This window comes from Dendrobates tinctorius, unplaced genomic scaffold, assembly GCF_039654945.1.
Source record: "Dendrobates tinctorius isolate UK_male_01 unplaced genomic scaffold, ASM3965494v1 ptg000211l, whole genome shotgun sequence".
In the NCBI taxonomy this organism is placed as follows: Eukaryota; Metazoa; Chordata; class Amphibia; order Anura; family Dendrobatidae; genus Dendrobates; species Dendrobates tinctorius.
In genome coordinates, this window is record NW_027361878.1 from 30,427,714 (window position 1) to 30,440,560 (window position 12,847).

Genomic DNA, 12,847 nt, shown 5'->3' on the forward strand with positions numbered 1-12,847 from the left:
TTAATTGTCTTTTTGCTTCCCTAACATAAAGTTCAACAGGCCAGATGACAATATTCCCCCCTTTATCTGCCTCCCTGATGATAAGATCTCTGTTATTGCCAAGTTCCCATATAGCCTTTCTTTCAGACTGGTTAGTGTTGTTCAGATAGTTTGGCCTCTCATCAAGTGACCGTATATCCCTACTCACCGCGTCTAAAAAATCTGTATCACAGGAAGGAGTGAGAAGCTGGGGGTGGCCTGAGAAGTTAAGTGTCCCTTGAAGCATGTCCTCGTCATTGGGTGTTCATTTTCCTCCAATAATGAGATAAGGTCCCTCAAGACTTATCTCTCCTCCATCGGCAAACTTTCAATAATAGATGGTTGGTGGTACATTAATTTAAAAGTAAGTTGTCTGCAAAACATGTACAAGTCTTTAACAAACGTGAATTTGTCCAAAGGATTCATAGGACAGAAAGAAAACCCCCGTTGTAAGACTGAGATTTCAATCTCTGATAGTTCATATTGTGACAAATTAATAACTGACCGCTTACCTTGATTGGGCTCAAATCCTCTTGAGGAAGGGGCAGTAAGGGCCAACGAAGCATTCAGTATTTCCGCCTCTGCCTGGTTTCCCTCCAATATTTGGGGGACCATTGTCTGTACCCCCTGGTTTTCTTTTTTTGATCTCTTGCCATGACTGCCCCTCCTACGGCGCCTTCTATATCGCTTTGCTCTGAATCTGACGATAAAAAATCGCTTGACTGGGAATCCACTACTGTCGAATTGTCCTTATTGAGAGTATTATCAGGAAAAAAGCGTCTTTTGTTTCCTCTATGTTTCCACTATACGTGGTATTTGGACATGTTGACAAATGATCCTAAATTAGCACCCCACATTGACTCAAGGCCCACGTTAATAGCTAGCAAGGCACAATCCCTTAAGGATTCTCTCTGCCATAGTCATTTTAAGAGGCCCCCACACACAAGTTAAACGGGTACACGTTTGGTGGGTACTTTTGCTTGTGGTGGATGTAACATTTGTCACCTTACGGTGGGTAGTGAAGGGGTTGTTCTCCCTACCTTGAAATCGCCAATTTTTTTCTAAAACCTATTTTAATTGTAGGTCTAGGAATTTGGTGTATGCCCTGGTCTGCCGCTGTCCTAAGATCTATATTGGTCAAACTACACAAGAACTTCGCAAAAGAATTCAGCAACATTTTTCTAACATTTATACGGCGAGGGCTGATAAAGAAGAAGGTAAAACTCTGAGTTCAGCCGCTCTGCACTTTTTACGTGACCACAATAGTTGTAGTACTGGTATACGGGTCATGGGCCTGGAATTAATATCACCAGATATTCGTGGAGGGAACATCTCTTTAGAATTATTGAAACGAGAGTCCAAGTGGATTTTCAATCTCAGGAGCCGGACACCACTGGGACTGAATGAAGATCTTCTTTTTACCGGTTTCTACAACAGGTGTGATAATCTTTGATTTTCACTTGTGTGTTTTATGTTTAGAATCTCTCATTTTTCAACCGGTTTGGTTTGGGCTTCTGACTGTGGAACATATTTTCCAAGAATATCCTGCTTCATTGGATCCTTCGACATGCGGTTCTCGTTTCTCATATTGTGAATATTGGACCAATTCTGAACATCGTTTGACTCTTTTGGATCCTTCATCTCACCGTTTCATCCATTAACTTTGGACATTACTTGACTCGGCTGGACTTTTGATGCATAATAATTGTCTCATTGCTTTCTTCCCTTCTCATTGCTTTCTTCCCTTCTATGACATTTTGTCAGTCATTGAATCCACTTCGGATTTTCTCAATGATATTGGCCGACGATAAAGATCTACGAATATATTTTGGCCGGTGAATAATTTGTGATTCTTTCCATGGGCACTTCCACAGGCTCCCCCTTTCCTTGGTATGGTATAGCTGCTATGTGCTAAGCGCTTATGGTATGCGCTATTTTGGAGGATGGTCACCTGGTTCTGAGCCATTGCATTCAGGGCTCAGATGCACCTTCTGTTTTTTACCTCCATATTACGTCTTTTCACTGACTCACAGGGTAGTTTGATAACAGGTGCATTTCCTCAGTATATAGCAGCCTAATAATTTTGGTCTTACAGTGTTTCTATTTTGGGTTCTACTCATATGTATATATATATATATGATATTTTTGATACAACATAATTCTGTCATTCATCTAATATATTGACCAGCTGTTTGTCTTAATCTATACTGTACAAGTGTGACAGGGGAGTCTTATAGGGTTATATCACTAACCCCATGGGTATACTATAATTGTCATGGTGTGACTTTTTAATGTTTTTAAATTGTGTTATGGTCTGTCTGAAAATCAATAAAATTTGTATATTTAGTGATTTATTGTGATCCCAGTGTTTGGTCAGTAGCTTTTTCTTTCCTTTACTGCTTTTAAAACATTACCATATGTCAGAATGTAGACTATCCAGAGCCATAGTCGTTCCTTAGCTGCAGACATCATTTTTTCAACAACGCTGGGCTGAAAATAAAATGTATATAACTCAACTCATGGTGAAAGAATCCATATAGTAACATTTCTCATATATTTACCATTCAATTCAAATTTGCCATTAACCCCTTAATGATAGAGCCAATTACGTACGTAAAGGGAACCTGTTACCCCCTCCAGGTGTTTTTAAGTAAAAGAGCCACCTTGTGCAGCACTAATGCTGCATTCTGTCAAGGTGGCTCTTTTACTTAGCCTCTGTTCCACCGCAGAAATAATCGTTTATAAAGTTGTTGCAAAATACCTGATATTTGTCAGGGGGGCAGGTCTTTCCCCCTCTGTCAGACGTCTCGCATCCATCAGTCATTTTGGATCTGGCGCCGCCTCCTCAGTTTCCTTTTGAAATTCTGGCGCCAGCGCTGTACTCTAGTTTAGGGGGCATGCGCAGTTAGCGCTGCCCGACGTGCCCGTGCTGTTAGATAACATCTCGGCCTTTGATATCGAGCGGGCCTGAGATCCCACCCCCCAGTCGTTTATGATTTAATCACACTGCGGGGCTGGGAATCTTGGGCATGAGAGCCGCAGATAACCATTGCGCATGCCCGAGAATCCCAGCCCCGAAATACTCCAAAGGTCTTTTATGACTTAATGGAGAACACAACTAGCCTCATCCCCCCAAAAAACCTGTGTCTGATATATTAAAATAATGGTTACAGAAACGGGAAACAAATTCAATCTTTAGTTGTAAAAAAAAAAAAATCAAGTAAAAAAAAAAAATATTTTTGACTACATATATCACACATTATTGGCAAAAAAGTATTTAAATAACAGAAATTAAGCCAATTTTCACAGGAAAAAAAAAGATTTGAAAACTATTTGAATATACAAACCAGAATTTTTGTTCACCTCCTTTATACTGCATGTATGAAAAAAAAAATTCAAAATAAAGTATGTCCAGTCATAAACTGATTAAGAAAAGGTAGGCTGAGGTCTTATTACAACCTAAAATCATGGATATTGAAAGGGGGGCAGACATTTTTTTTCCTTTTATTGTATAAAAATTAAAGGAATTCATGCACTGACGAGATGTCACCACAGCGGCGATGTGCTTTCATACGCTAACCGGATAAACAAGTGTCATCAAAGGACTGGAAATGTCAGTGCACATATTTTGAACTATTGACAGAAATATGAGGCTATAAAACTTCTGGCTGGAGACTCCGAACCTAAACTTGATGGACTCCTAGGCATACAGTTCAGGAGAGCTGCGTCCTATCTAGACATCGCAGTCCATACTCGGACCATGAATATTGGTTGTGCAAGGCAGATCTAAGACGTGCTGCAGCAACTGTTAGGAGTCAGATTTCTGCCCTGACTATGCAGGAATCTAGACCCTCACATTCTGTAGTCTCCTGCTCTCTGTCCACTGCAGAGGAGATTGCAGAGGAGATTGCTTTGCAGCAACTCTCTCCAGAGGCTAAGTCCTTCATCCCATCCTCTGAGCATGCTCGTGGGATGATCTCCCATTGGAGTTCAGGAGTCAGGTGCTCAGGTCCTGCTCCTGATTCCATTGGTCCAGCTCAGGGTTCTGGAGACTTCCGGAAGGTCCCGTTCGCTATAAAAAGTGCGCATGGCTGTTTCACCATGCGCTAGTATAGTCATACTTGCTGCTGTGTGTTTGTTGATGGATGCATGATCTGGTGAATGACTCATTTGAAACCCCCATTCCTATGATATTACGCATGTGTGAGGGAATGAGATAGAGCCAGTATTTGCACCAGCGCGCCATAGCTCCACAGCAACACCTGCTAGCGCCTGACATCGCGCCTGCGTTTGTAGCGGTGTCTCTCTGCGGCACTTTCCTCGCCGCGCTGCAGTTGCAGCCTATTTGTGCGTCCGCGGTTGCGACGCTCTGCACACTATTAACTACGGTAGGTCTTTTCGGATGTAGTGCCGATATATATAACTACTCCGGTGACCATCTACCGCGTGTGTGCCGCTGAGTCCCTGTGCTGATAACAGGCTCAGCGTTACGGCGAACACACTTTATATTTTTATATAGTGTGTTCCGCCGTTCATAACATTATACTAGCGCCAGGGTCTGGCTAGAGATGGCAGAACAGCAGCAACTCCTGCAGTGTGTACGGCAGCTCGCTTGGCTACTCTTGAGAGGGCTCTCGCAGTTGCCAAGCCACTAATGCTGCTGTACAGGCACTCACAGACGCGGTAGGGCGTATGTCCATGCTCTCCATTGCGCCGACAGTTACCCGCCTCCCGTTGCCCGATAAATACTCCAGTGATGGCGCCTCCTGCAGGGGTTTCATCAGCCAGTGCTCAATCCACCTGGAGCTGCTGGGTGCGCAATTCCCTACAGAATGGGCCAAGGTGGCCTTTATTATTTCCCTACTGTCGGGCAAGGTGTTGGAATGGGCTACGCCTCTTTTGGAGCGTGTTGACCCCGAGATTCGGACCGCTGCCCACTTGCTAACTGCCACCAAGCAAGTCTTCCTCGGTCCACGGGTCACACACGACACCTCTCTGCAGCTGCTTGCCTTGTCTCAGGGATCCCTCTCGGTTAGCCAGTATGCCGTCCGTTTTCGGACACTGGCTTCCGAGTTGAAGTGGTCCGACAAGGCTCTTATTCCTGTATTCTGGAGAGGTTTAGCGGAGCACGTAAAGGATGCTCTCTCTACCAGAGAGATCCCTATTACTCTGGAGGAGTTAATTTCCATCTCCACTCGTATTGACCTCCGTTTTTCGCAGCGCGGTATGGAGCGTGCTCACTCCAAACGGAGAGGTACTCCGGCTCCCAACTTTTTTGAGCCTCTGGAGCTGCCCGAGCCAGAGGTTCTACCCCCAGAGCCCATGGAGGTGTCTCGCGCCATTTTTGGGACACGCCCAGCTCAAGAGTCCATGTGCGGTTGTCACCATCTACACGCTGCTTTCCAGGAAGACAACGCCCCGCAATGGTCTGACTGTGAGTCGGTCGGCGAGACCTTTGTCCCTCTTCGCTTGCGGCCTAAGATTCTCGCGTGGGCACACACGTCCAATGCGGACGGCCATCGTGGCTATATGCAGACCACGAAGTCTCTGGCCGGATCGTATTGGTGGCCGCACAGGGCTCGGGCCTTGAAAAAATTTATTCGGGCATGCACCTCATGTGCTCGGGTTAGCCTTCCCAGACGGAGTGTGGCGACGGCCGTCGATACACGGCGGCGTTCTGAAACTCCCGCTCCCATTATCTCCTGGGTGTCCCTCCTGAAACCTGGCAACCTGGCCTCCACTCTCCGTACGTCCCGGTTTTCTGTTTCACCTACTAGGACATCAGGCTCGCCTTTGGACAAGTCTGAGGCCTGTGCCACTGTTGGGCACAGGCTGGTGGATCGGAGGGTTCAAGTAGGGGGGCCCTAGGAGGGGGGGGTAATGTTAGGAGTCAGATTTCTGCCCTGACTATGCAGGAATCTAGACCCTCACATTCTGCAGTCTCCTGCTCTCTGTCCACTGCAGAGGAGATTGCAGAGGAGATTGCTTTGCAGCAACTCTCTCCGGAGGCTAAGTCCTTCATCCCATCCTCTGAGCATGCTCGTGGGACGATCTCCCGTTGGAGTTCAGGAGTTAGGTGCTCAGGTTCTGCTCCTGATTCCATTGGTCCAGCTCAGGGTTCTGGAGGCTTCCAGAAGGTCCCGTTCGCTATAAAAAGTGCGCATGGCTGTTCCGCTATGCGCTAGTATAGTCATACTTGCTGCTGTGTGTTTGTTGATGGATGCATGATCTGGTGAATGACTCATTTGAAACCCCCATTCCTATGATGTTACGAATGTGTGAGGGAATGAGATAGAGCCAGTATTTGCGCCAGAACGCCATAGCTCCACAGCAACACCTGCTAGCGCCTGACATCGCACCTGCGTTTGTAGCGGTGTCTCTCTGCGGCACTTTCCTCGCCGTGCTGCAGTTGCGACGCTCTGCACACTAGTAACTACGGTAGGTCTTTTCGGATGTAGTGCCGTTATATATAACTGCTCCGGTGACCATCTACCGCGTGTGTGCCGCTGAGTCCCTGTGCTGCTAACAGGCTCAGCGTTACTATATTTATTATTTGTTATAGCAGCTCTGGGTCTTTAACAGAGTTGGCTTGTTGCACCTGGGTGATATCAAACCTTGTGCACACTACCGCCATATTGCTCTGTCATCACCCAGCTGCGGTTTTTCCATCCACTGCACGGTGGACCTCGAGCGGCGAACACACTTTATTTATATTTTTATTTAGTGTGTTCCGCCGTTCATAACAGCAACTGAACATGAAAGTTTAATCACTCTAAACCAGACCTGGGCAAAGTGCGGCCACAACAGCTGAGGGGCTGAAAAACAGTGGCCCACGGTCCGCACCGCGCCCTCCCACGCCCGCCGTCTCCATTTGCGCTGACTGCATTGGTGAATGTGGGGAATGCTGAGTGGGGCTCATGCTGTTTATAGGGAGGCTGTGTGGGGCTCATGCAGTATGGGGCTCATACTGTATATGGGGAGGCTGTGGGGGGGTCTTATGCTGTATATAGGGAGGCTGTCGGAGGGTCTCATGCTGCATATAGGGAGGCTGTGTAGGGGGCTTACACAGAATATAAGGGGATGTCAGCATACTTAATTCTGCTCAATATTAAGTGATACAGTTAATATAATTTTCAATAATATAATAGCGTATTTTTCGCTTTATAAGTCGCACCTGATTGTAAGACGCACCTAGATTTTAGAGGAGGAATATAAGAAAAAAATATTTTGAGCCAAATAGTGTGCAAAAAACTTTAATTAAATAACAAAATATTATTTTAATATAGTGGACTCAACAGCAGCATTGTGGGTAACGTAAGAACAGTCCCATGTACCGTAAGTAACAGCAGGAACCATGTTCTGGCTAACAAGTGAGGAGAAACTTTATTCTTCAGGCACCACAATCTTCTAATCAGAGAATCCCAGGAATTCCTCATCACTGCCAAATAGTGTGTAAAAACTTTTAATTACTGGTATATAACAAAATATTATTTTAACATAGTAAGTAGACTGTTGTGAGTTCATTTTTCCCTTCACCATTGAGGTCTGATGAACTCCCTCTTCTGGTGAAGGAAGGTAGTGAAGCTGATTACCAAACACCTGAGCAGATAGATCATGACTGGGTGGCAGGAACTGCCGACTGGATATAAGGCAGCCGACGCCCTTCTGCTTCGCTGGTGATTTTCCTGCTGGATTCTTGGAGACCAGCCTGATTCCTGCTTCTCAAAGCTAAGTTTTTTTGCTCTGCGTTTGTACACTTTAGTTTTGGTGTTGTTTTGCTCTGTTTTTTGGAGTTCAGCCATCCCCGGCCGGGGGTGAGCTGAATTCCATTTTTGTCTCTTATCTTTTTATCTCTTGCTCTGTCTTCAGAATATACCTGAGTGCTGATATAGTCTTTTGAAGTCTAGCGACTTCAGGGCCTGTTTTTCCTATCAGTCGGCTTGGTCATTTTTGATAGGGTTTTTTTCAGATTGCAGACAGCAGCTTTCCTATCCTGTCCTATTTAGTTAGCTTGGGCCCTGCCAACCTCTCTGGTTTTTCTGGACTTAGCTAGTATTTTTGTTTTTCCTCCTTCGGTGACTCATCATAACATAGACTCAATAACAGCATTGTGGGTAACATGTAAGAACAGTCCCATGTACCGTAAGTAACAGCAAAAGCCATGTTCTGGCTAACAAGTGAGGAGAAACGTTAATCGTCAGACACCACAATCTTCTGGTCAGAGAATCCCAGGAACTCCTCATCACTGTTGTCAGAGTCTAGGAAGCTCAAGTCCTCACAGTCATTAGTATCACTTTCCTCACTGTCCTCATAAAGAAAACCATCTTCGGTGCCATCTAAGGCATTGCTAATTCCACTATTTTTGAATGACCGTATAACCGTTTCATCCTTTACTGATTCCCATGATATTTTCACCCACTCACAAACTTGAGTGATAGTGGGCCTCTTCATCCGTCCAGTTGGTGTCAGGTCATGATTGCAAGCAGCCATCCATTTATTCCACTCTTCTCACATGTAGACTTTAAACGGCTTGTTTATAGAAACATCGAGAGGTTGCAGCTGGCTGGTAAGCCCCCCTGGAATTACCGAGAGATGGGTCTTCACTTCTTTAAACACTTTTTTTGTGTTTTTACTAATATGTGCCCTGAACTGGTCTAGCACTAACAGGGATGTTTTTTTCAGAAGCCTTCCAGGACGTTTGGACCATACTTTATCAACCCACAATCTCATTCCATTCTCGTCCATCCATCCTTTTTCGTGAACGTGCACAACAACTCCTCATGGGATTGCTTCTTTGGCATGTTCTTTCTTTTAAAAATTAACATTGGTGGCAGTTTTGTGCCATCGGCACAGCAGGACAACACAACTGTGTAGTATTTTTTTTCATGTCCTGCAGTTTTTACCGTTATGGTTTTGGCACCCTTTGCATCAACAGTCCTGTTGGATGGCACGGCACGTCAAAGGTTAGAGGGACTTCATCCATATTCCCAATCTGGCCTAATTCATAACCATTTTTCTTTCTGCTGTCAATTACAAGTTTGTCGAAAGACAGAATCTTTTCTTCATATTCTTGTGGCATTTTTTGCACAATTCTAGTTTTGGTGCGCATAGCAAGGCCACATCTCATAAATCTGAAGCACCACGATGATGATCCAGTGAAGTCATTGATGCCTTTCTCAGCAGCAATCCGCTTGGCTTCGAATATGATCATTTTTGTTGAGACCGAAAGGCCATTATTTCTGTGGCGTGTGATCCATTCTTTTACGTCCACGTCTAACTCTGGCCACTTTGCACCACGCCTACGTAGACCAGATCTGCTTTTTCCTGCTTTTTGCGGCTCATCCTCCTGTTTCCTCCACCCTCATCATTTTTTCAGTTGGAGGCGGTCCAAAATATCTCTCCGCTGCTCTGTTCCCATACTCTTTAGCGTATTTGATAACTTCCAATTTAAAGGGAATTTTGTATGCAAGCCTTTTCTGCTTTGACATTCTTTAAACTTGCACAATATGGAGCAGCCAACTGTACGGTATTTTCTGCAACAAAATACAGTATTGAAACAATTTTCAGCTCTGTCCTTCATAGTTATGGGGCATTGCAACAGAGAATATGAATGAATACGGTACTATTGCTGTAGAAAAGACATGGGCCGCACATCCAAAAATCGCAAGTTGATCTAGTGGTGTTAGGCAAAAATGTACCATGTTCAACTGAACAAAGAAGTTTTTAGTTTACCATAACATTATGGTCAGACTTATGAAGTTTACTGCCAAGTCATGCTCAGTGTGTCCATAACTTTAACTACTGTAGCCTTAAAGGTGTGGAGCAATGTGCCGACCACCACCACAGCTACAATGAACCAGCAGGGTGGGTACCTGGTGCCCCACAGTACCCATGCTGCAAGGCTGTAGACTGCAAGAGGGGTTCCGCCTATTTTTGCTCACTAAGAGGTTTGCCGTCATGTGCTAGCAGCTTCATACAGTCTACCGTAATTACGGTAGAATGTTAAACTAAGAACCTCATGTTCAGTTTAATTTTGCCTACCGTAAGTGGCATTAGATGAACTTAGGACTTTAGATGGGTGGCCCATGTCTTTCTCTACACCTGTGATGCAGAAAAACATTGTTATGGGGGATCTGCAGGGTACACACTTATGGGGGGATCTGCGGATGATGCACTGTTATGGGTGATCTGTGATGACACACTGTTATGGGGAATCTGTGGTGACACACTGTTATGGGGAATCTGTGGTGACACACTGTTATGGGGAATGTGGTGACGCACTGTTATGGGGATTGTGGTGACGCACTGTTATGGGGAATGTGGTGACGCACTGTTATGGGGATCTGTGGTGACGCACTGTTATGGGGATTTGTGGTGACACACTGTTATGGGGATTTGTGATGACACACTGTTATGGGGATCTGTGGTGACACACTGTTAAGGGGAATCTGTGGTGACACACTGTTAAGGGGAATCTGTGGTGACGCACTGTTATAAGGATCTGTGGTGACGCACTGTTATGAGGATCTGTGGTGACACACTTATGGGGAATGTGGTGACGCACTGTTATGGGGATTGTGGTGACGCACTGTTATGGGGAATGTGGTGACGCACTGTTATGGGGATCTGTGGTGACGCACTTTTATGAGGATCTGTGGATGACTCACTATTATGAGGATCTGTGGTGACGCACTGTTATGGGGAATGTGGTGACGCACTGTTATGGGGATTTGTGGTGACAAACTGTTATGGGGGATCTGTGGATGATGGAGTTATTGGGGTTACACCAAATATGGCTACAACCCCCATCATCCGTCAGAATTCACCCATTGCCACACTATGCTCTGAAAGATGATGGGGTTGTGCTTCCCTTCAATGTGTGCTCACCTCTCCCAAGGGTCTGGTGCTTGTGGAAATAATGTAGTGCAACAGTAATATTGTACAGGGACAGATAACTGATTGGTGGAGGCAGCTCAGCAACAGTTCCCTCCACCAATCACTATCCATTCTTGCAGAGGAGGAGAAACATGCTTCTCTCCCTCCTCTGCTTTAGGCTCCGTGTGCAGCGGAGCCCAGAATCCTGCCTGCTGCCAGCTCATTGAGATAGTCAGCGCATACGTAGATCGAGCGCTGTGACCGAGAGCTCCCACCGAGCTCCATCTGCACATGTGCTGGCTCGGCGGCCATTTTCTTGAAGTCCTGGTACAGCACAGGCACTGGCGCTTATTCCGGAAACCGGAAACTCCGGATACTGGAAGTGCAATGGCGCCGGCCTGCACTGTACCGCCCGAACACCGGAGAAGCCGCGCTGCCTCCCCCAGCACCTGCACTGCCCCACTGATGGCCCTGCTTTCGTCCAGCTATCCAGCCCAGACCGCCCGTCCGCTCCACAGCCGCCCGCCCGCTCCGCCGCCGCCATAAAAGTAAGAAAAATCCCTTTTTTTTCAATATTCCGATTGTAAGATGCACCCCCATTTCCCCCCCAAATTGGGGGAAATAAAAGTGCATTTTACAAAGCGGAAAATATGGTAATTATAAATCATTTCAGCCTATTAGTTTGGCCATCCACAACAGTCACGGTCTCATGTGGCCCCTCGGCAAAATTACCCACCCCTGCTCTAAACTGTTTCATTTGCATTTTTTTCTTAACATGATATATAATTTTGTAGGGCATCACGAGGACAGAGTGCTTGTGGAAGCAATTCCAATTAGAGTTGAGCGAAACGGGTCGGTCAAATTCAAAAGTCGCCGACTTTCGCTAAAGTCGAGTTTCACCAATCGAAACCCGGCCATAGCGTGAGGTCGGCCATGAGGTCGCCGACTCGAGTGCCAAAGTCGCGTTTCCAATAATGCTTCCAGCGCCTTTTCTCAGCCAATGATCAAGGACGCACACTGTGGGCAACGCGATGACATGGGGAGCGGCCACCACCATCTTAGAGAAGGGTATTGCAGTGATTGGCTGGCTTTGTGTGGCGTCACAGTGGTTATAAAAGCCCGGAACACCAGCCATCTTACTTTTGCCGATCTTAGCATAGGGAGAGGTTGCTGCTGCTCGTTCTCAATAAAGAGAGTGTTTAGGCAGGAAAAAAAACTGTGCTTCTGCTGATAGCAATTTTCACTGTACAACACAACACTTAGTGTGCAGTGACAGGGGAGGATATTTTTGAGTGCAGCAGCTCTGGTGGTTATTAGGCTGCCTTATAAAGCTACATGATAGCTGCATGGCTGTTTGCACACTGCTGCGCAGACTGCTTTTTTCAAAGCAAAAATAATTTTATTCCTTTTGTCTGCACAGTTAGTGAGCATTCATTTTTGCACACACCGTATAGAGGTGTACGCTCCCAAACAGTATCGTATATCTGCTGTTTGGATTGCGGTCAAATCTATACAGAGACAGCGTGTGTGTGTGTGAAACTCCGTAAATACATATACGGAAATTTCAATTTTACATACACCGTATAGAGCTGTCCGCTTGTCAAACAGTATTGTATAGCTGCTGTTTGGATTACGGTCAAATCAATACAGAGACAGCGTGTGTGTGTGTGACTCCATTAAAAAATAGACGGAGAATTAAAATTTTCCAAACATACACCGTATAGAGCCGTACGCTCCTCACACACTACCATGTACAGGCTGGTATCACGGACAAATACATGCTATCTGTGTGTGACTCCGTAAAAAAAAAGACGGAGATTTAAATTTTTCCATACATACACCGTATAGAACTGTCCGCTTCTCAAACAGTATCGTATATCAGCTGTTTGGATTGCGGTCAAATCTATACAGAGACAGCGTGTGTGTGTGTGAGACTCCGTAAAAAAATAGACGG